This window comes from Salvelinus fontinalis, chromosome 20, assembly GCF_029448725.1.
Source record: "Salvelinus fontinalis isolate EN_2023a chromosome 20, ASM2944872v1, whole genome shotgun sequence".
NCBI classification, from domain to species: domain Eukaryota; kingdom Metazoa; phylum Chordata; class Actinopteri; order Salmoniformes; family Salmonidae; genus Salvelinus; species Salvelinus fontinalis.
Genome location: NC_074684.1, coordinates 20278316 through 20302624, shown reverse-complemented (window position 1 = coordinate 20302624; position 24309 = coordinate 20278316). Strand labels below are relative to the sequence as shown.

At 42.2% G+C, this 24309-nt stretch overlaps 1 pseudogene; it reads left to right on the top strand.

Moving 5' to 3' along the window:
* The first annotated feature begins 8918 nt into the window (after nucleotides 1-8918).
* LOC129817115 (protein unc-93 homolog A-like) lies at nucleotides 8919-23815 on the top strand (annotated as a pseudogene).
* The last annotated feature ends 494 nt before the right edge of the window (nucleotides 23816-24309 follow it).

The following is a 24309-nucleotide window of genomic DNA, read 5'->3' as shown; positions in this document are numbered from 1 at the left end:
ATTAACGGGGCATTTTGTCTGAAGCCGTGTGAAGGCGACGTAGGCAAGCAGGCAACACAATCCACTCCAAAGACAGAGGCAGAGCTAGAATAGACCTGTCAGGGCCATTCCAACAAAGTGCTGAGAAGAGGAGTGGGAGACAAAAGAGGAGCTGAATAATTTATTTTGCAGAAGGGAACTCTCCCGCTCTCTCTCTATGTCCGACCTTGACGTTCCTTATTATTCCAGGCATCAGCCAGGCAATCCTATCATTAACACCCCCTACGTAACGCCCATATGTCCCCCCTCTTTCGCCTCATGCTTCCCCTCTCTCTCCAAACTGCTGTCACAAGCCTCTTTTCATCTCCATAAGAACCAGTGGTTACTGTTCCACGCTGATTGTTCAAGTGTTACATTGCACAAAAATAGAACCCACAAGCACACAGACAGAGACATCCTTCGGCCAAAGCTTAGTCGATGGTGTCTGGTCTGTTTATTTAGGGTGGTGGGGTGGGGGGGGGGGTGAACCAGGGTCTCCAGATTGGCAAGATGACACTGTATCTGTCTTGGCACCAGTTGACCGAGGGGGTAAAGGGAGGGGTTGGGTGTCCAGGCTGGCCCCTCACAGTCTTTGTGCCCCATGGTTTTATAGGATTTTATCTGATGCAATAACACAACCAATTTGCATATGTCTGAGTGTTGCAGATCTAGTGAAGTAGATTCAGAAGTATGTCTCCATGGAAACCTGTGTCAAGGGTATCAGGGTCAAACTCAGCCAATCATACTAGACTATTCTACAGACTATTTGTTTTTTGTGCACCCACCCTCCCTTTCTTTCATTCTCTCTTCCCACCATTTCTGTTGTTGTGGGGCACAAACACATGTCAGAGGCCCAATGTCGCTTTTACTAAATAAATACATTTTGTGGTGGTGTCAGCATCTGTCTGCCATTGTGCATTGTGCTGGGGGCAGCAACAGAAAATGCCCCACAGATCCTGCATTTACATCAGCAAACAGTTAACAATGGGCAGTCTGAAAGTGACTCGTCTGTCACAGTCACCAGTGGCTATCAGCAGGAAAAACAGGTCTCGCCTGCACACACGCACGCACGCACGCACGCATGCACGCACACACACACACACACACACACACACACAGTCAGGAAAAACAAATGAGCTCACGTAAGGTCATGTGGTGGCTGGGGGAGCTAGGCTAAGCATGAAGGTTTTTAAATACACTAAACGTCTCTTAACATGTCAAGCAGTTGCATGTCACAATGCACTGCAGGGATGACCACCCTCTCTGATACACTCTGGTAGCTTAAATAGGTGGTCTCAGTCTACTCCATTCATATTGCTGAGATTCAGGAAAGACCCCTATAGTGCTACAGTCATATAGGATGTGACCTACATCCTAGTGATACAGGCCCAGCAGTGGTGTAAGGTACTTAAGTAAAAGTCCTACTAAGTAGTTTTTTGGGGTACACTACTTTACTTTACTATTTTCATTTTGGACAACTTTTACTTCACTACATTCCTATAGAAAATTATGTACTTTTTACTCCATACATTTTCCCTGACACCCAAAAGTACTCATTGTATTTTGAATGAAAAGCAGGACATGAAAATGGTCCAATTCACGTACTTATCAAGAGAACGTCATTGGTCACCTCTACTGCATCTGATCTGGCGGAATCACTAAACACAAATGCTTAATTTGTAAATTGTCTGTGTTGGAGTGTGCCCCTGGCTATCTGTAAATTAGAAAAATAAGAAAATCATGCCTTATGTTTTGCTTAATATAAGGAATTTGAAATGATTTTTACTTTTGATACTTAAGTATATTTAAAACCAACTACTTTTAGACTTTTGCTGAAGTAGTATTTTACTGGGTGACTTTCACTTCTACTTGAGTCATTTTCTATTAAGGTATCTTTACTTTTACTCAAGTATGACAATTGGGTACTTATTACACCACTGTGTAAACGTGTCAAGACAATACTAGAATGACTCATAAGTAACCATGTCATAACCATGACAAGGACAGAGATGAGAAGGAATTAAAAAATTGAAATTGTAACTCATATGACACTACAAAACCTCTATAAGTGAAGTCAAATTCAGAGAGAAAACCCAATAGGCAACATTTCTATTTTAGCCAAAGCCTTTGTAACACTCAAAAAGAGAGTGCATTTATAGACGGACTCATACCAGGTCTGAAGTGTTTGACTGAAAATATAAATCCATCAGGCATGAGGTCACTGTTAAAGGGGGTGTTCAGTTCAGTCATAGATTAATAAATACTCAAATTGTATAACAATGGGCCAACACTTAGACGTGTACTAGTGTACTCTTTTAGAGTACACTAGTCACTAAGTTTGTTGAGTTCGGCGAAAGTGTTTCAGCTTCCCAAGGGAGATTAGACCTCCAGTCCATTCCACAGGAGATTTGGGGAGAGTGCAGGAGGTAGGAGAGAAGGGAATGAAAGTGGAAAACAGGGTTTGTTTCCCATGAAAGGTCAGCCTGACTGACTCTGCTGGTGAGAATAACACACAGACAGGTAGGTGCCTGAAGATAAGCTAGCTTCACTGACGCACCGTTCCTTTCCTATGTGTGTGTAAATCAGTAAATCAATACCCCGAGGAGTATCTTATATTCATAAGGCCTGGATTGATTTAAAGCCATAGGTAATCACACATAACGTAGATAGAGATTTCTGTACAGATACTGGCCGTGGGTTCCTGTTGTACAGTTGGGAACAGGTGTATGTCTATAAGCAACACATACTGTACAGTACAAAACCGCTGGCTCAAGTTTTAACGTCCAGCAGAGCCCCCTGATGGCGGTCATGAGTAGCACACGTCCTGCCAATGAGATGATGCATTAACATTGCAGAAAGGTATGTGTCTGGTCTGGAGTTCCACTGGAATGAGCTAGAAGCTCTTTAGCAGGTCCGGTTTAGGCTACTTTAATGAAGCACCCAGTGGGGAGACAGACAGGCCCCAGGGTCCTCTCAGCCAGCCGATAAACACGCGGCGGACCGAATAAACACAGCCTGCCAGACCGCCTGTCTCCCTGAGGGGGCCGAAACAACAGGAAGTGCAGGGAAAGGCTAGGATGCAATGACCTCTGAGTGACTCTACGTTAGGAGGCCCTTTGCTTGGGCTGTGTTGAGGCTTTGCTAGGGCTGTTCGGGCTGGAAGGCCTGGCTGTACTGGGAGAGCCTTGGTCCCCTGGCATGTGCCACAAAATACTTTTTCCTCTGTCATACTGAGGACAGAGAAAAAAAGAGAGGAGAGGAGAGGAAGAAGCTGACTGCACTGCATAGCAGAGCACATCTGGCCAGAGCGCAACAGAGCAGACGCACTGGGCAGACACTGGTTAAATTAACGTTGTTTCCACATAATTTCAATGAAATGACGTGGAACCAACATGGAATAGATGTTGAATCGACGTCTGTGCCCAGTGGCGAGTGAGTCAGAGTCTAAGTTGAGCTCTATGATCCATATTGCTGCCTCCTGGGAGAGATCAGGGCCAGGGAAAGACACACCTCTACAGCAGACCTGGCTCCTCTCTTCTCTACTGTCGAGTTTGATCAGCTAGGCTCAAACAGGCCAAACTAGTTTAATGACAGGAGTCTGTGGTAAATATATAGTTAAAGTAGAGCTTGTAGCTGTAGACTAAGTTCTAGGTCTGAATATACTTTTATATTAATGTGATTTCAGACCTGTAGGGGAGAGTGGGGTAAGTTGAGACAAACGGGTAAGTTGAGCCACCCTTGTTTCTAGGAAAACATACACAAAATAAATGATTTGACCAAATATTTAGGAAGAGATCATGTTTTCTTGGATTCCGTGAAGGAAGAAACCACATGGAAAAAGTGATAAGCAAGTTAGGTCCAGATTTTCACCAAGTCAAATGAATGTATTGTGTTAGAGGTTACATGATGCTTGTATCTATACCAAAGTAGATCATTTTAAGGTTGTTCTATACATCAGTTGGGGTCTCTATAAGCTTCAATATGAGATCCTGTCCCGCGGCTCAAATTACCCCTTACCCGGGGTAAGTTGTGCCAAAATACCACTTTTTTTAGACAAGCTATGTTTTCAAAACTGTAATGCTTACATTAATTATTATTATTTCCAGGGATAAACAACATCCTGAAATATACAGTGCCTTCGGAAAGTAGTCAGACCCTTAGACTTTTTACACATTTTGTTACGTTACAGCCTTATTCTAAAATGTATTAAATAGTTTTTCCCCTCATCAATCTACACCCAATACCACATTTTTGCTAATTTATTACAAATAAAAACAGAAATATCACATTTACATAAGTATTCAGACCCTTTACTCAGCACTTTGTTGAAACACCTTTGGCAGCAATTACAGCATTGATTCTTCTTGGGTATGACGCTACAAGCTTGGCACACCTGTTTTTTGGGAGTTTCCTCCTTTCTTCTCTGCAGATCCTCTCAAGCTCTGTCAGGTTGGATGGGGAGCGTTGCTGCACAGCTATTTTCAGGTCTCTCCAGAGATGTTCGATCAGGTTCAAGTCCAGACTCTGGCTGGGCCACTCAAGGAGATTCAGAGACTTGTCCCGAAGCTACTCCTGCATTGTCTTGGCTGTGTGCTTAGGGTTGTTGTCCTGTTGGAAGGTGAACTTTCGACCCAGTCTGAGGTCCTGAGCGCTTGGAGCAGGATCTCGCTGTACTTTGCTCCGTTCATCTTTCCCTCGATCCTGACCAGTCTCCCAGTCCCGGTTGCTGAAAAACAGACACGCATGAAGAAGAATAGAAGAGTACTCCTCCCATAACACAGACATAGCAAAATAACAAGTCACTGTAAAGTCCTGTAAAATGACTCACACCCTTATTTTAGCCCAGTCCCAGTAGGGAAAAGTGGGGGAAAACCTAGAGGTTATTTAAAAGTAAATTATTAAACAGTCCTCTCCGTACACCATAACAGGCTGTGTTGAATCTGTGCTTTTTGAAATGTAAAATCCACTACTATTATAACAGTACCATTACTGCATACAACCTGGTAAAGAGGACAAACAGAGAGAGCTATATATCAGGCATCTCTTAAAGTCAGTTAGCATTATACACTGAGTATACCAAACATTAGGAACACATTCCTAATATTGAGATACACCCCCCCCCCGGCAGCCGGCCCATGTTGACCCCAATACTTCCCACAGATGTGTCTTGTTGGCTGGATGTCCTTTGGGTGGTGGACCATTCTTGATACACACGGGAAACTGTTGCGCATGAAAAGCCCAGCAGCATTGCAATTCTTGACACAAACCGGTGCGCTTGGCACCTACTACCACATCCCGTTCAAAGGCACTTAAATCTTTTGTCTTGCCCATTTACCCTCTGAATGACACATACACAATCCATGTCTCAATTGTCTCAAGGCTTAAAAATCAATCTACATTGATTGAAGTGGATTTAACAAGTGACATCAATAAGGGATCATTGCTTTCACCTGGTCAGTCTGTCATGAAAAAGCAGGTGTTCTTAATGTTTGTATACTCAGTGTATAACCAACAGCATTGGCCTTCATCTACTGTGAGTAGTAGTCTTAGGAGTAGGAGTAGTCGATGTACCTGGTCCTATAAAATTGGCCACGTTTACAAGTTAATTTATCGTGAAACATATCAATATTCCTGATAAAGGGTGGCACGCACACATCACATAGACTGATGAACTTGATGAACTATCAATCACGCATTACATATCTTGTTGACATTAAGTGGGACACAGTCAGTTGTACTGTAGTGGGCAATATGTGATATTAGTAGGATAAACAATTATTTGAATTATCTACCTATTGCCATAGTTCTTTTTGAGCACTGAAAAGTTAGTTTTACAAAAACAATAAGGAAGAAAACAAATTATGTTTTACGTTTTCGGCTTTTTCATAACTATCATTTAACCTTTGCACCCTGGTATCTCGTTTGAGTGGAATGCATTCCTCATGCACAGCTGAACTAAACTGTGATTATTATGTGCTTGGAAGGGAAACAGAGCAAAGTAAATCTAAAAATACTGACAACTTCACAATTCATATTTAATGGCTTAAATCTTGGGGTTGGGGTCAAACCCAAAAATGTGCACTCAAGTAGAATGTTCAATTCAACTGACCCCAACCCTGTTACCAGTAATACTGTAATACCAGTAATACTGGTAACAGTGGGGCGGCAGGTAGCCTAGTGGTCAGAGCGTCGGGCCAGTAACCGCAAGGTTGGTAGATTGAAACCCCTGAGCTGACAAGGTAAAAATCTGTCCTGCTCTTGAACAAGGCAGTTAACCCACTGTTCCTAGGCCGTCACTGTAAATAAGAATTTGTTCTTAACTGACTTGCCTAGATAAATAAAGGTTAAATTAAAAAAACACACAGTATCTAAAGTCACTAAGCCTCTGGTCCAGGAAATTGTAGGAGTTAAGCAAACAGCCCAGGGATGCTTTCCCTATAATATTGATAACAATGTTTATTTATAAGACAGGGTTCATACACATTTTGACAGATGGAATTTCATGACTTCTTCACGAGTTTTAACCAAATTTTCATGACCAACAATTGGCAGCGTCGATATTTACATATCAAAAAGTAAGTGTATGTGGTGTCGACACTGGGAGGCTGCTCTGTGATCCCAAGTATGATCTCCTGTCGTTGTGCAAGGCACTCAACCCACCACAAAGTAGAATAACTGTTAGGCAACTGTATAAAAAATGTGGTCAACTCTCAGTCTGTAGAGCTACTGGGTGTGCAGGCTCTGCATAAAGCCCTGCTCAAACATATCAGAGACAGTTTATCAAGGTCCAGTTGAGCAGCTCATTTCTACAATGTGGTTTGTTAGTGGGGAATAAATGCCTGCACGCCCTTTAGGAATAAAGGTCTGCACACCCATTAGCTTTCCTGGAGGATGGTTGATGTAGAACATTGCGACATTACCATCAAATACGTTTCATGCCTTTTGAAATAATTTGCCCCTTCAATATATCAAAGCTCTATTGGCTATGGTAGGCTGCAAATCTTTCTATTCAGCAGAAACAAGAACACACATTATCTTTGGGAAATGTACCTTTTCTAGTTTAGTCATATTTATATTAGCTACCTTAGAAGTGTTTACTTTGCATGCTGACTAGCAGCAATTGAGTTGCATTGCCCCATACATTGGATGAAGCAAATCAACTGGAAGTATCTACAAAACAAGTTTTGAAGCCACATAATCCAAAAGAAAGGCTTTAGAGACCTTAGAGATCCTTTTTATGACCTTAGAGATCCTTTTTATGTCTCTATTTTGGTTTGGTCAGGGCGTGAGTTGGGGTGGGCATTCTATGTCTGGTGTTCTATGTTTTCTTTTTCTGTGTGTTTGGCCGGGTGTGGTTCTCAATCAGAGGCAGCTGTCTATCGTTGTCTCTGATTGAGAACCATACTTAGGTAGCCTGTGTTGTGTTGTTGCACCAGACAGAACTGTTTCGTTTCGTTCTCTCTCTTTGTTGTTTTTGTTGTTTCAGTGTTCAGGTTATTTATTAAATTATAATGAACAATTACCCCGCTGCGTTTTGGTCACCTTCTTTTCAGGACGATCGTTACATTAATATTTAATATTTAATAATCTAATATTTTTTCGTAAAATTACTGTTCGCAATTCAGAAATTATTATTTTGATTCACATAACTCTATTCACCGCGATTGAACCCCAATACAATGACAAGGTGAATTGCTAATTTCGTCCAAAAAAAGGTGTTTAAATGAATAATCGGAATCGTTCAAAAAATGTAATCAACTTTGAATGACCTTATTCTCGAGTGTCGTTGGAAGTTTTTTGGGGACATAACGAAAACATGAATCATGGCAATAATAGCTAAACAGTTAACTATAGGGTACAATATATGTTTTGAATTGGCTACCTAGCTATAAGTCTGTTCTCTATCATATGTTATAGACTAGGCCTGCCTGCCACTGCAATGTCCGACTTTCTCCCTCTCTTTGAGCAACGGCCCACTCCTCTTGCACAGATGCAAGTGATGCGCGGAAACACAACAGACGCGCTAAAGTCCCTTTTGAGCCTGGTTTATATGTTGATTTTGATTTGATTGATAAAATATTTTAACACAGTGCCTAAATAATTTCAATTTTCTGAAATTATTAATTTCCATGACTTTTCCAAAAAAATTCAGATTGGATCATTTCCCAAAACTTTTCCACAGTGGTGTTAAGTAGGCTAGTTAAGTAAAAATACTTTAAAGTACTACATAAGTCGTTTTTTTGGGTGTCTGTACATTTTGAATACTTAGCAGGTCATGAAAAGTGTCCAATTCACGCACTTATCAAGATAACATCTCTGGTCATTCCTACTGCATCTAATCTGGTGGATTCACTAAACACAAATGCTTTGCTTGTAAATTATGTCTGAGTGTTGGAGTGTGCCCCTGGCTATCTGTAAATTAGAAAAACGAGAAAATCGTGCCTTCTGGTTTTATTAATATAAGGAATTTGACATTATTTATAGGTCTACTTTGATACTTAAATATAATTAAAGCCCAAAACTTTTAGACTTTTATTCAAGTAGTATTTTACTGAGTGACTTTCACTTTTACCTGAGTTATTTTCAATTATGGTAACTTTACTTTTACTCAACTATGACAATTGGGTACTTTTTCCACCACTGCTTTTCCAGGCCTGGAAAACATCATTTTAAAATGAAATTTATTTTCCAGGATTTTTGTGTAGGAGCTCTTCAGTAGAGGACACATATCTAACAGCTTATAGAACGGGATGAACTTCGTCCCCAATTTAACCAGCTTCACTATATAAAAGCTCAGTGGTTTTACCTAAGACTTTGCTTTGACAACAGTCCAGTGGAGTTGCAATCTGGAATATACTTTTCTCATAGAGCCAAACCTTTAAGGTATTCACGTTGCAGACATGATAGACCGAAATATGAAAAATATTTTGGTGGTATCCATTGGATTTTTATCTCTGTTCACAGTTTATGGAGGACTTCAGAGTTTACAGATAACTCAAGATACTGTCGTGTCGATCATTAAATAGACGATTGCTTGAATATTAAGGTACAATTCAACACTGCAATTTCTGGTTCTTGATAATTGATGGCACCATCCCTCTCCTGTGTTGCAGAGCAGTCTGAATGCCGAGGATGGGATGGGGGTGACATCTCTCAGTGTTATTTATGCCTCCATCATCCTGTCATCCATGTTCCTAACACCCATTCTCATCAAAAACCTGGGCTGCAAATGGACTATTGTTGTCGGCATGGGCTGCTATGTGACCTATTCAATTGGGAACCTCTATCCAGGATGGTAAAGCAAACTGTCCAAAACCTGTTCAGACCTTCATTGTTTACAACTTTCAACAAGCTGTGTTTCTTCTTCATGATTTAAGAGCAAAATTACAATACAACTAATCATGTGCCTCCCTACCTCAATGAGTAAAACATTTGGCATAGTACAACTATATTGACTTGTTGTTACCAAGTAGAGTTGGGATTATTTCAGTACTCTGTGAGTAAATTAAACTAATTATGTGAAAGTAATGTCCATCGACAAAGTTGTTTACACACATGGTATCAATCCTATCCCTCTCAGCCTCCCGGGTGGCGCAGTGGTCTAGGGCACTGCATCGCAGTGCTAACTGCGCCACCAGAGTCTCTGGGTTCGCGCCCAGGCTCTGTCGCAGCCGGCCGCGACCGGGAGGTCCGTGGGGCGACGCACAATTGGCATAGGGTCGTCCGGGGTAGGGAGGGTTTGGCCGGTAGGGATATCCTTGTCTCATCCGCTCCAGCGACTCCTGTGGCGGGCCGGGCGCAGTGCGCGCCAGCCAAGGGGGCCAGGTACACGGGTTTCCTCCGACACATTGGTGCGGCTGGCTTCCGGGTTGGAGGCGCGCTGTGTTAAGAAGCAGTACGGCTGGTTGGGTTGTGCTTCGGAGGACGCATGGCTTTCGACCTTCGTCTCTCCCGAGCCTGTACGGGAGTTGTAGCGATGAGACAAGGTAGTAATTACTAGCGATTGGATACCACGAAAATTGGGGAGAAAATGGGATAAAAATAAATAAATAAATAAATAAATAAAATAAAAATCCTATCCCTCTCTGCTATGCTTCCTGGACTGGCCTGTCAGTAGCTGTGTTAGTTTACAAACTGTAGGCAGTGTCTGATGCTAACCATATTAATCTGTCCTCTTCTAGGTACACTCTGATCCCCACCTCTGTGATCCTGGGTATGGGAGGTTCTCCACTATGGTCAGCCAAGTGTACCCTTCTGATGGTGCCGGAAGTGCGGCACCATCAGCGGCAACCTGCAGGCCCCTAAAGAAAACAAGGCAGCAGCGGATGTTATCAATAAGTACTTTGGCATATTTTTCTTGATATTCCAGTCTTCGGCTGTATGGGGAAACCTCATGTCGTCGTTGATATTTGGTTCAGATACAGATATACGTAAGTAGCAAGTGCACACAACACACACAAACAAACACACACACACAAGTATGCACACACGCACACACAGAACAAATGCAACTTGTTTGTGAAAGTAGTAGCATTTGTAAGTTAAAGGGTGACTAGGATAAAGTGAATGAGATGCATCATGTGCAGTGTAGATTATGAGAGGTGTTCTTGCCCAACCATCCTCTATGGTACCATCTGTCATAATGATATCTTTATGTTCTCCTAGCTGACATCTCTGAGGAAGATCTACAATATTGTGGTGCAGGTGTGTGCGTTGATATCAATGTAAACTCTACGACCAAAAGACCAGCACAAGAATTGGTCTGGACACTAGTCGGCTGCTATATTGGTAAGAACCCACTATCAGTGTTACAGGTTGAGACGGCCATAATACTGCATTTACCCCCCCCCCCCCCCCCCCACCACCACCACCATTTTGCCATGGTCCAGAGAGAGAATGTTGCCGTTTTAAAGCTAATTTCCCTTAACTCGACACTTTTTGCCATGGGGCAGAGAAAAAAAAATGTGGTTTTATAGCTCATCGCATGCTTTTGTTCACATTTTGCCATGAGGCTGAGAGAAGATTCTGCAGTTTTAAAGCACATTTCCTGATATTCTACAGTTTTATAATGATATTCTACACATTTTGTCATGAGGCTGTTAGGTTCCGAACAAACAGAGTAAAAACTCAAACGGACGACTAGGAAAAGCTCAAACTGTCACGTTCCTGACCGGTTTTCTGTTATTTTGTATGTGTTAGTCGGTCAGGGCGTGAGTTTGGGTGGGCAGTCTATGTTATGTGTTTCTATGTTGGTAAAGGGTGACCTGATATGGTTCTCAATTAGAGGCAGGTGGTTTTCATTTCCTCTGATTGAGAGCCATATTAAGGTAGATGTTTTCACATTGATTGTTGTGGGTGGTTGTCTCCTGTGTCTGTGTTTGTCGCGCCACACGGGACTGTCTCGGTTTGTTTGTACGTTCGTTCTTTTGTGTAGTCTGTTTTTCCTGTTCGTGCGTTCTTCGTTACATGTAAGTTCTTACGTTCAGGTCAGTCTACATTCGTTTTGTTATTTTGTTTAGTATCAAGTATAGTTCGTTTTTTGTCTTGTTTAAATAAATCATGTCAAGTTACAACACTGCGTTTTGGTCGAATCCCTGCTCATCCTCTTCGGTTGAAGATTCCGAATTCCGTTACACAAACCAAGTTTATCCACCCACTGGGCCATACAGCTGCAAAGACAAGGTATGATTACACAAGCACATATATTTATAACCTCCTACTAGGTGGGGTCAACTCCTTACTTTTATTTTTATCTGTTATTTTACCAGGTAAGTTGACTGAGAACACATTCTCGATTACAGCAACGACCTGAGGAATAGTTACAGGGGAGAGGAGGGGGGTGAATGAGCCAATTGTAAACTGGGGATTATTAGGTGACTGTGCTGATTTGAGGGCCAGATTAGGAATTTATCCAGGATACCACGGTTAACACCCCTACTCTTACAATAAGTGCCATGGGATCTTTAATGACCTCAGAGAGTCAGGACACCCGTTTAACATCCCATCCGAAAGACAGCACCCTACACAGGGCAGTGTCCCCAATCACTGCCCTGGGGCATTGGGATATTTTTTAGAGCAGAGGACACCAATTCCAGCAGCATCTCATCTCCCATCCAGGGACTGACCAGGACCAACCCTGCTTAGCTTCAGAAGCAAGCCAGCAGTCGTATGCAGGGTGGTATGCTGCTGGCTTGCTTCTGAAGCTAAGCAGAGTTGGTCCTGGTTAACAGCCGATACATCTTGGATTGATACATGTTGCTAGGCATGTTGCTAGGCAGGAACTTAGTTGATTCCTCTCACTGGTGTAGTCATGGCCCTGCCTGATGCTAGAACCTTCGTGGGTGTGGAAATGTATGTGTTTGAGATAGAACTGTAGTAGGAGGGTCGTTGTGATGGGCTTCTCTGGCCCCCCTCCCAGAGGTTTCTTTTCATCTGTTAACTTGACCTGGGGTCGAATTCCTCTCTCCTCCCTAGTTCCGCAGCTGACCTGCCTCATCAGAGACTAACTGTTTCCTTTCGCCTCCCTCCTTAGTCACGTTAATATTCAACAATAACATGTTTGAACAGAACATTTTTGGCTACTACATGATTCCATATGTGTAATTTCATAGTTTTGATGTCTTCACTATTATTCTACAATGTAGAACATAGTAAAAATAAAGAAAAACCCTGGATTGAGTAAGTGTGTCCAAACCTTTGACTGGTACTGTTTATCTATCAGTACAGTGGCTTGCGAAAGTATTCACCCCCCTTGGCATTTTTCCTATTTTGTTGCCTCACAACCTGGAATGAAAATTATTTTTTTTGGCAGTTTGTATAATTTGATTTACGCAACCTCCCTACCACTTTGAAGATGTAAAATATGTTTTATTATGAAACAAACAAGAAATAAGACAAAAAAACTGAACTTAATCATGCATAACTATTCACCCCCCCCCCCCCCCCCCCAAAGTCATTACTTTGTAGAGCCACCTTTTGCAGCAATTACAGTTGAAAGTCTCTTGGGGTATGTCTCTATAAGCTTGCCACATCTAGCCACTGGGATTTTTTCCCATTCTTCAAGGCAAAACTGCTGGAGCTCCTTCAAGTTGGATGTGTTCTGCTGGTGTACAGCAATCTTTAAGTCATACCACAGATTCTCAATTGGATTGAGGTCTGGGCTTTGACTAGGCCATTCCAAGACATTTAAGTGTTTCCCCTTAAACCACTTAAGTGTTCTTTAGCGGTATGCTTAGGGTCATTGTCCTGCTGGAAAGTGAACCTCCATCTCAGTCTCAAATCTCTGGAAGACAAACAGGTTTCCCTCAAGAATTTCCCTGTATTTAGCGCCATCCATCATTCCTTAAATTCTGACCAGTTTCCCAGTCCCTGCCGATGAAAAACATCCCGACAGCATAATACTGCCACTTCCATGCTTCACTGTGGGGATGATGTTCTCAGGGTGATGAGAGGTGTTGGGTTTGCGCCAGACATAGCGTTTTCCTTGATGGCCAAAAAGCTACATTTTTGTCTCATCTGACCAGAGTACCTTCTTCCATATGTTTGGGGAGTCTCCCACATGCCTTTTGGTGAACACCAAATGTTTTTGCTTATTTTTTCTTAAAGCAATGGCTTTTCTTCCAGACACTCTTCCATAAAGCCCAGCTCTGTGGAGTGTATGGTTTAAAGTGGTCCTATGGACAGATACTCAATTTTTGAAGGAGCTTTGCAGCTCCTTCAGGGTCAGCTCCTTCAGGCTCTCTGTTACCACTCTGATTAATGCCCTCCTTGCCTGGTCTTTGAGTTTTGGTGGGCGGCCCTCTCTTGGCAGGTTTGTTGTGGTGCCATATTCTTAAAAAAATGTAATAATGGATTTAATGGTGCTCCGTGGGATGTTTAGAGTTTCTAATATTTTTTTAGAACCCAACCCTGATCTGTACTTCTCCACAACTTTGTCCCTGACCTGTTTGGAGCGCTCCTTGGTCTTCATGGTGCCGCTTGCTTGGTGGTGCCCCTTGCTTAGTGCTTTTGCAGACTCTGGGGCCTTTCAGAACAGGTGTATATATATACTCAGATCATGTGACACTTAGATTGCAAAATTATGTAACTTCCGAAGGTAATTGGTTGCACAATATCTTATTTAGGGGCTTCATAGCAAAGGGGTGAATACATATGCACGCACCCCTTTTCCGTTTTTGTTTTTAAATAATATTTTGAAACAAGTAATTTTTTTCATTTCACTTCAACAATTTGGACTATTTTGTGTATGTCCATTACATGAAATACAAATAAAAATCAAGTTAAATTACAGGTTGTAATGCAACAAAATAGGAAAAACGCCAAGGAGGATGAATACTTTTGCGAGGTACTTGTATATACAGTGGCAAGAAAAAGTATGTGAACCTTTTGGAATTACCTGGATTTCTGCATAAATTGGTCATCACATTTGATCTGACCTTCATCTAAGTCACAACAATAGACAAATAGAGTGTGCTTAAACAAATAACACACAAATTATTGTATTTTTCTTGTCTATATTGAATACATCATTTAAACATTCACAGTGAAGGATGGAAAAAGTATGTGAATGACTTTTACAAAAGCTAATTGGAGTCAGGAGTCAGCTAACCTGGAGTCCAATCAATGAGATGAGATTGGAGATGTTGGTTAGAGCTGCCTTGCTCTATAAAAATCACTCACAAAATTTGAGTTTGCTATTCACAAGAAGCATTGCCTGATGTGAACCATGCCTCGAACAAAAGAGATCCCAGAAGACCTAAGATTAAGAATTGTTTACTTGCATAAAGCTGGAAAGGGTTACAAAAGTATCTCTAAAAGCCTTGATGTTCATCAGTCAAATTGTCTATAAATGGAGAAAGTTCAGCACTGTTGCTACTCTCCCTAGGAGTGGCCGCCCGGCAAAGATGACTGCAAGAGCACAGCGTAGAATGCTCAATGAGGTTAAGAAGAATCCTAGAGTGTCAGCTAAAGACATACCGAAATCTCTGGAACATGCTAACATCTCTTGACGAGTCTACGATACATAAAACGCTAAACAAGAATGGTGTTCATGGGAGGACACCACGGAAGAAGCCACTGCTGTCCAAAAAAAACATTGCTGCATGTCTGAAGTTCGCAAAAGAGCACCTGGATGTTCCACAGCGCTCCTGGCCAAATATTCTGTGGAGAGATTAAACTAAAGTTGAGTTGTTTGGAAGGAACACACAACACTGTGGAGAAAAAAAGGCACAGCACACTAACATCAAAACCTTTTCCAAACTGTAAAGTATGGTGGACGGAGCATCATGGTTTGGGGCTGCTTTGCTGCCTTGGGGCCTGGACAGCTTGCTATCATTGGCTGAAATTAATTCTCAAGTTTATCAAGACATTTTGCAGGAGAATGTTAGGCTATCTGTCCGTCAATTGAAGCTCAACAGAAGTTGGTTCATGCAACAGGACAACGACCCAAAACACAGAAGTAAATCAACAACAGAATGGCTTCAACAGAAGAAAATACGCCTTCTGGAGTGGCCCGTCAGAGTCCTGACCTCAACCCGATTTGAGATGCTGTGGGATGACCTAAAGAGAGCGCTTCACACCAGACATCCCAAGAATATTGCTGAACTGAAACAGTTTTGTAAAGAGGAATGGTCCAAAATTCCTCCTGACCGTTGTGCAGGTCTGATCAACAACTGCAGAAAAGGTTTGGTTGAGGTTATTGCTGCCAAAGGAGGGTCAACCAGTTACTAAATACAATTGTTCACATACTTTTCCCACCCTGCACTGGAAATGTTTACACGGTGTGTTCAATAAAGACATGAAAACGTATAACTGTTTGTTTGTTATTAGTTTAAGCAGACTGTGTTTGTCACATTTATGACTAATTTATGCAGAAATCCAGGTATTTCCAAAGGGTTCACATACTTTTTCTTGCCACTGTATACACTAAATATGCACAAAAGTATGTGGCCACCCTTCAAATTTGTGGATTCGGCTAGTTCAGCCAAACTCGTTGCTGACATGTGTATAAAATCGAGCACCCAGCCATGCAATCTCCATAGCCAAACATTGGAAGTAGAATGGCCTTCCTGAAGAGCTCAGTGACTTTCAATATGGCACCATGATAGGATGCCACCTTTCCAACAAGTCAGTTCATCAAATTTCTGCCCTGCCAACTCTAAGGGCTGTTATTGTAAAGTGGAAACATCTAAGAGCAACACCGGCAACAACAGGACCGCCAAGTGCTGAAGCACGTAGCGCGTAAAAATCGTCTGTCCTCGGTTGCAACACTCACTACTGAGTTCCAAACTTCCTCTGAAAGGAACATCAGCACAATAACTGTTCATCGGGAGCATCAGGAAATGGGTTTCCATGGCCGAGCAGCCGCACACAAGCCTAAGATCACCATGCGCAATGTCAAGCGTCGGGTGGAGTGGTGTAAAGCTTGCCGCCATTGGACTCTGGAGCAGTGGAGACGCATTCTCTGGAGTGATGAATCACACTTTGCTATCTGGCAGTCCGACAGATGAATCTGGGTTTGGTGGATGCCAGGAGAATGTTACCTGCCCAAATGCATAGAGCCAGCTGTAAAATTTGGTGCAGAAGGAATAATGGTCTAGGGCTGTTTTTCATGGTTCGGGTTAGGCTCCTTAGTTACTTTGAAGGGAAATCTTAACGCTACAGCATAAAATGACATTCTAGACGATTCTGTGCTTCCAACTTTGTGGCAAAAGTTTGGGGAAGGCCCCTTCCTGTTTCAGCATGACAATGCCCCCGTGCACAAAGTGAGGTCCATACAGAAAAAACATGACTGGCCTGCACAGAGCCCTGACCTCAACCCCATCGAACCCGTTTGGGATGTATTGAAATGCTGACTGCGAGCCAAGCCTAATTGCTCAACATCAGTGTCCGAAGTCACTAATGCTTTTGTGGCTGAACAGAAGCAAGTTCACGCAGTAATGTTCCAACATCTAATGGAAAGCCTTCCCAGAAGAGTGGAGGCTGTTGTAGCAGCAAAGGGGGGACCAACTACATATTAATGCCCATGATTTTGGAATGACATGCTCGAAGAGCAGGTGTCCACAAACTCATTTATACTGTATATTATACACTGCTCAAAAAAATAAAGGGAACACTTAAACAACACAATGTAACTCCAAGTCAATCACACTTCTGTGAACTCAAACTGTCCACTTAGGAAGCAACAATAAACAACAATAAATTTCACATGCTGTTGTGCAAATGGAATAGACAAAAGGTGGAAATTATAGGCAATTAGCAAGACACCCCCCAAAACAGGAGTGATTCTGCAGGTGGTGACCACAGACCACTTCTCAGTTCCTATGCTTCCTGGCTGATGTTTTGGTCACTTTTGAATGCTGGCGGTGTTCTCACTCTAGTGGTAGCATGAGACGGAGTCTACAACCCAGACAAGTGGCTCAGGTAGTGCAGTTCATCCAGGATGGCACATCAATGCGAACTGTGGCAAAAAGGTTTGCTGTGTCTGTCAGCGTAGTGTCCAGAGCATGCAGGCGCTACCAGGAGACAGGCCAGTACATCAGAAGACGTGGAGGAGGCCGTAGGAGGGCAACAACCCAGCAGCAGGACCGCTACCTCCGCCTTAGTGCAAGGAGGTGCACTGCCAGAGCCCTGCAAAATGACCTCCAGCAGGCCACAAATGTGCATGTGTCTGCTCAAACGGTCAGAAACAGACTCTATGAGGGCCCGACGTCCACAGGTGGGGGTTGTGCTTACAGCCCAACACCGTGCAGGACGTTTGGCATTTGCCAGAGAACACCAAGATTGGCAAATTCACCACTGGCGCCCTGTGCTCTTCACAGATGAAAGCAGGTTCACTCTGAGCACATGAGCACATGTGACAGAGTCTGGAGACGCCGTGGAGAACGTTCTGCTGCCTGCAACATCCTCCAGCATGACCGGTTTGGCGATGGGTCAGTCATGGTGTGGGGTGGCATTTCTTTGTGGGGCCGCACAGCCCTGCATGTGCTTGCCAGAGGTAGCCTGACTGCCATTAGGTACCGAGATGAGATCCTCAGACCCCTTGTGAGACCAACTCTTAATGATCGGCTATGAAAAGCCAACAGATTTATTCCTGATTATTATTTGACCATGCTTGTCATTTATGAACATTTTGAAAATCTTGGCTCTCTCTAATTTTCTCCTTCTCTCTTTCTTTCTCTCGGAGGACCTGAGCCCTGGCACCATACGTCGGGACTGCCGGGCGTGGTGGCTCCTTGCTGTCCCCAGTCCGCCTGGCCTTGCTGCTGTTCCGGTTTCAGCTGTTCTGCCTGCGGTTATGGAACCGCCACCTGTCCCAGACCTGTTGTTTTTCAACTCTTAATGATCGGCTATGAAAAGCCAACTGAAAATTATTCATGATTATTATTTGACCATGCTTGTCACTTATGAACATTTTTTAACATCTTGGCATAGTTCTGTTATAATCTCCACCCGGCACAGCCAGAAGAGGACTGGCCACCCCTCATAGCCTGGTTCCTCTCTAGGTTTCTTCCTAGGTTTTGGCCTTTCTAGGTAGTTTTTCCTAGCCACCGTGCTTCTACACATGCATTCTAGCTGTTTGGGGTTTTAGGCTGGGTCTCTGTACAGCACTTCGAGATATTAGCTGATGTACGAAGGGCTATATAAAATAAACTTGATTGATTGACATATGCTGAGCACTTGCTGGCTGCTTTTCCTTCACTCTGCGGTCCAACTCATCCAAACCATCTCAATTGGGTTGAGGTTGAGTGGTTGTGGAGGCCAGGTCATCTGATGCAGCACTCCATCACTCTCCTTCTTGGTCAAATAGCCCTTTCACAGCCTAGAGGTGTGTTGGGTCATTGTCCTGTTGAAAAACAAATGATTGTCCCACTAAGCGCAAACCAGATGGGATGTAGTATTCCTGCAGAATGCTGTGGCAGACATGCTGGTTAAGTGTGCCTTGAATTCGAAATAAATCACAGACAGTGTCACCAGCAAAGCACCCCCACACCATCACACCTCCTCCTCCATGCTTCACGGTGGGAACCACACATGCAGAGATCATCCATTCACCTACTCTGCGTCTCACAAAGACACGGCGGTTGCAACCAAAAATCTCAAATTTGGACTCATCAGACCAAAGGACAGATTTCCATCAGTCTAATGTCCATTGCTCGTGTTTCTTGGCCCAAGGAAGTCTCTTCTTATTATTGATATCCTATAGGAGTGGTTTCTTTGCAGCAATTCGACTATGAAGGCTTGATTCACACAGTCTCTTCTGAGCAGTTGTTGAGATGTGTCTGTTACTTGAACTCTGTGAAGCATTTATTTGGCTGCAATTTCTGAGGCTGGTAACTTATCCTCTGCAGCAGAGGTAACTCTGGGTCTTCCTTTCAAGTGGCGGTCCTCATGAGAGACAGTTTCATCATAGCGCTTGATGGTTTTTGCGACTACACTGGAAAAAAACTTCAAAGTTCTTTACATTTTCCGCATTGACTGACCTTCATGCCTTAAAATAATGATGGACTGTTGTTTCTCTTTGCTTATTTGAGCTGTTCTTGCCATAATATGGACATGGTCTTTCACCAAAGAGGGCTATCTTCTGTATACCACCCCTACCTTGTCACAACACAACTGATTGGCTCAAATGCATTAAGGAAAGTAATTCTACAAATCAACTTTTAACTAGTGTCGTATCTTTGCTATCATTAAATTGAAGACTTATAGTTTTTATCAAAGATTCCTGTAATTAGGGATTACGTGATCAACTGAGTTGTAACGTAACTAATTAACTATGAATTCGAGGGCACCAGGGAAAGTAGTCAGATTACAAAGTTATAATTTCCCAATATAACCTTTCAGATATTTTCATATCTGATCAATAGTCTTCTGATTAATGATTTATTTATTTTTACCTCACGTTAGTCTCATTCCTAACGTCGTAAATTGTTGGTTATCTGCACGAACCCAGTCTTCACTATGAGTCATCCATTCATCAATTGTCTTAAATCATTTATTTATTACTAACTAATTAATTCACAGAAATGCATAAACAAACAAACAAACTTAAAAATAGTTACATGAAATGATGGGAGAAATATGCCCTAGTTGGCTGAACCGGCATGGCGACTTGTTAGACAAAAGGGAAAATGGGGGGTCGATTCAGAAGTCACTACAGAGTATACTCTTTATAACAATTGACATGCTAATCCTTACACATGAACGCTCACTCAGTCGGGAACAATTGCAATCAATATACTGTATATATAGTTACGCTCGGTGTGTGTCGTCTTGATCGTTGGAGAGAAGTTAGTTTCTGTTGGAGATTCGTCGGTCTCTGTCTTGGCTATTGTGGATAGTTCAGAGTGACATTCATTATAGAATGATTGTTTCGGCGGTTGTCTTTCGTCGCGTTCAATGATACCGAATTCCTAGCTGCAGACTAGTAGTCAATATCAAGGACTTGTTCTTATTCGTCTAAGAGTTTAATCACGTGGTATGGTTAAAGATTCAGCAATGGTACTTAACCTTCGTTCTCCCCATATGGAGAAAAACATGGTCTAATGGTAATTTCTCAGAGTTGGCTTTTATTCAGATAGCAGGAAGGGGCTGTCCTTGGATGTCTGACCTGTACTGGGCTCAGGGGCGGTCCTTGGATTTAGTTCAAATCAAAAAGGGATTTGTATTTTTCTTCATTAAACAGTCCAAAATCATATTACACAATTATACAAACAGTATCATACTCACTCATTCAATTTATACAACAAACAGATGTAAACCTCATATCTGAGGTTATTATATAAACAGCGGTATGGTAATGTAGCCACCCCGTCTCTCATGAGTTTCCCACATGGGGACAAATGGACATGTTAATAGTTGGGATCTTCACAGATCTTTAATACTTTTTCCGGAACATGAAATCTGTTCGTACCTCAAGTTCTGTGAGGTGGAAGAAACCTCTTTGTCCTGAAAGTTTACCCTCTCTATAATACTGTTTAACCATGAGGAGATTCTCAGGAATTTACGACGTCTCTCTGTGATCACAGCATGGGTTGACGGAGGAAAGGGAGAGGCAGGGAGAGGGGGATGGGGTTTGCAATACCCAAGCAGGCAACATCATGACACTAGGCACACCTGTTAATTGAAATACATTCCAGGTGACAACCTCATGACGTTGGTTGAGAGAATTCCAAGATTGTGCAAAGCTATCGTCAAGGCAAAGGGTGGCTATTTGATTACTACATGATTCCTATGTGTTATTTCATAGTTTTGTCATCTTCACTATTATTCTACAATGTAGAAAATGTTTTTTTTTTAAGACCTTGAATTAGTAGGTGTGACCAAACTTTGGACTGCTACTGTATGTCAATCATTATATGAATATGTTGGCAACCCGTGATAAGGCCCTTGAAGTCGGTGTTTGGAGGATATATTGGCACGACTTCGTCTCAGGCCTGACAACACCCGTGCCAATATATCCTCCAAACACCGGCTTCTTGGGCATTATCACTTAATTATGTGGGGGAATGACATCCAGGAAGAGGTCATCTGGATATCATGATTCTGACACAGTCATGTGCCTACCCCAATGGGACACTTTTCTTCGTATGACAAAATGAGAGGTTTTGTGGATCTCTGTATGTAACGTATACGCCGGGAGTCAGGAAGCAGGTGCAGAAGTTTAATAATGAAACGATACAAATTAACAAACATGAGAAGCGTACTGAACGTGAAAGGAAAACTACTACCTAATGACTGATACTACTGAGTGGCTAAGTAAAGGGAGAGTAATCAGGGTGATGATGAAGTCCAGGTGTGCGTAACGATGGGGAGCAGGTGTGTGCAATGATGGTTGCCAGGTGTGCGTAGTGTAGATTGCCAGGACCGGTGGCTAGTAGACCGGCACCGTCTAGTGCCGGAGGGAGGGAGCAGGAGTAGGCGTGACACTATAAATGTATGGATAACTATCTTGACCATCAATTATGTCTAATAATTTTCTATGGTTGAACTTTTTATGCATAATTTCTATACAATTCTGATTGAATTGTGATAAATGTATTTTTATGCCATGGCTGCTATGTTGAATTCACATTACATTATGTCATGCTGAACTGTAACAGAGTGAAATACAGCACTGAACGTCACTAATGAAGTAGATACAACTTTAATCTACCATAGTTAAAACTATTTAATGACCAGTTATTCTGCAGTCCCAAGTCTTTGAGCCAACAACAGAAGTGGTAGGGCACAGCAGGTCATCACGCATCATGAAACTGCTCCTCAAGCCTCCATCACACCACCTCTGAATATGTGTGCAACAAAAGTTCAACATTCACCTTCTGCTACTATTTCTGTCAAGCTGTCTACTCATACAATTTGATGCATACAAATTGATGCATACGTTTGATAAATCCAACGTATGCACCACACAGAACGTAATGCAACTACAACGCAATGCTGCAGGGCAAACGCAGCATTCCAATGGAAATGAATGTACCTCTGGTGTAACAAAACATAAACGCTGTTGGCATCACATAATTGTTTTGGGCTTATCATGAATTTTTTCAACCACTAATGTTCAATAAAAGAAAATTATTTACCTTTCAGTGAAAGACTTCTGGGGCTCTATCTTCAGCGGCCCTAGTGTCAAATGCACTTCAGTTTGCCAGCCCTAACGCTTCGAATACACCGACAGTGTCATTGCTATTGTGCGCAGCAGCATCTGGATATGTATGCAACAAAAGTTTCTGTCAAGTCGTCTGCGTATACTGTTTGAAGCATACCAATGCACCACACCGAACGGACTGCAACTGCCACTGCAACGCAAGACAAATGCAGAGTTTCCTTGAAAATGAATGTATGCTTTGAACACACCGACAGCAACATAGCATTTTGGTACACCAGAATTACAATAATTTCCTATTGAAACGCTGCGTTTGAATTGCAACATTGTGCATACTTTGGATTTATCAAAGTATGCTTCATACTGTATGCCTAGACGGCTTGACAGAGAAATGGTAGCAGAAGGTGTTGAACATTTGTTGCATATGTAGCCAGATGATGCGGCGTCCTATTTTGCGCAAAACACCGTCGGTGTGTTTGAAGCTTAACGTGTAAATCAGCTCGCTTGCGCTCAGATGGACTGGGTGTAAACATTTGAGGCGTGTCCAAGGTCGATGTCTGCGCCCCCGCATTAATCTAATACTTGATACTTCAAAAGGTCTTTAGATTCAAATTCAAATAGCAAACGGATCCTTGATATGAGCTTCTTAAAAATAATTCCATTTAGTTTAGTAGAACCTCTTATGGGTTAAAAGCATGATTAAAAGTGCTAATTTCATGCAGCGCTGATAGGGATATGAATTTCGCAGCCTATCCATCCGAGACGCACAAGAGGAGCCCAACGTGCTTTTGGTGCCTGTATACTTTGCATTTAGAAACATAATAAAACACATGTTTTTTCCCCCATTATATTTTATTTTATTAAAAACCAAGCATAGTCTTCCCTCCTCTCAATTAAGTATATTTTTTGTCTGCTCAATGCAATTGCGAAGTAGTTTTAAGACCGTCAATAAGACCGTCAAAAAAAAGTTTGGCTCCTGAGACCGCTTGGTAAAAAATCTTAAGCTTTATGAAAATGTCAAGTTTGAGAGGAGTAAAACAGTGAGCTGACATTCCTTTTTTTTATCTATGCGTTGTAGGCAGGCCCATATTATTTTATCCGTTTTGGACGTGCGTAAAACCCCCTCCGTGATGTAATCTAGGTGTCCATGCCCATCATGAAACGAGAGATGAGTACCTGAGTGAATACCGGTGAAACTCTTATTTAGAAGTTATCTGTAACATGTAAAAAGTGCTTATTTTACGTTTCATATGTTCAAAACCCAAGCTTTCGCTTTATTATATCATTACATTATACATGTATTTATTGTTGTTTTAAAAACCAACCTATTGCTCACTTTTCGTAAAATTGTATTTTAACTAAACATAAGAATTATTCATACTCCTGGTATTATCCGTGGCGCGCTTGCAATGCAACTTCTGGAGATGTGTGAATGCGATCTGATCTGTAAAAAGATTTCAGATTATGTTCATAAAACACAGGCCTATTTGGGAGCAGTATAACAGCGAGTGGACATTCTATTTATATTGGATCTTTGTCCAGCTACTGTGAAAAGTTTGGATGTGCGTAAAATCCTTCATAGTCTGCGTTATTTTAATATTGTATACCCACAGGGAGAAACGATGGTGCCCATAAGTGTGACATTGCCTATTTAAAACAAGTTGTTGTTTTGTTTTGATTAGAATTAT